The sequence below is a fragment of the Phaethon lepturus genome, unplaced genomic scaffold, assembly GCF_000687285.1.
Source record: "Phaethon lepturus isolate BGI_N335 unplaced genomic scaffold, ASM68728v1 scaffold40685, whole genome shotgun sequence".
NCBI classification, from domain to species: Eukaryota; Metazoa; Chordata; class Aves; order Phaethontiformes; family Phaethontidae; genus Phaethon; species Phaethon lepturus.
The window spans coordinates 2,079-2,385 of NW_010541940.1; positions in this window are offsets into that span (position 1 = coordinate 2,079).

Below are 307 nucleotides of genomic sequence, written 5' to 3' on the forward strand. Positions count from 1 at the left end.
AAGCAAAACCCGGGCGCTGTCCTTTCGGCTCCCCGTCACCCCACGGCCTAACCTGAAAACTTTAAATATTCCCGTGTGTCGAGAGGGGCTTTTTCCTACAAACCCACTCTTTTTTTAAAACCGTATCAGGGTTTTTTCGCGGCTAACCCACGGCACTCTGTGGTCGCCCAGCGCGGCGCAAGGGGTGGCTCGCGGCGGTGCATCTGGCAGGGGTTTTGGCGAGCACCGGCGCTCCCCCGAATCCAGATCTCCGTGAAGAAGCGCTTCTCTCATTCCCTCTCTCCCGTCTCTCCACGTCCGGCAGCGG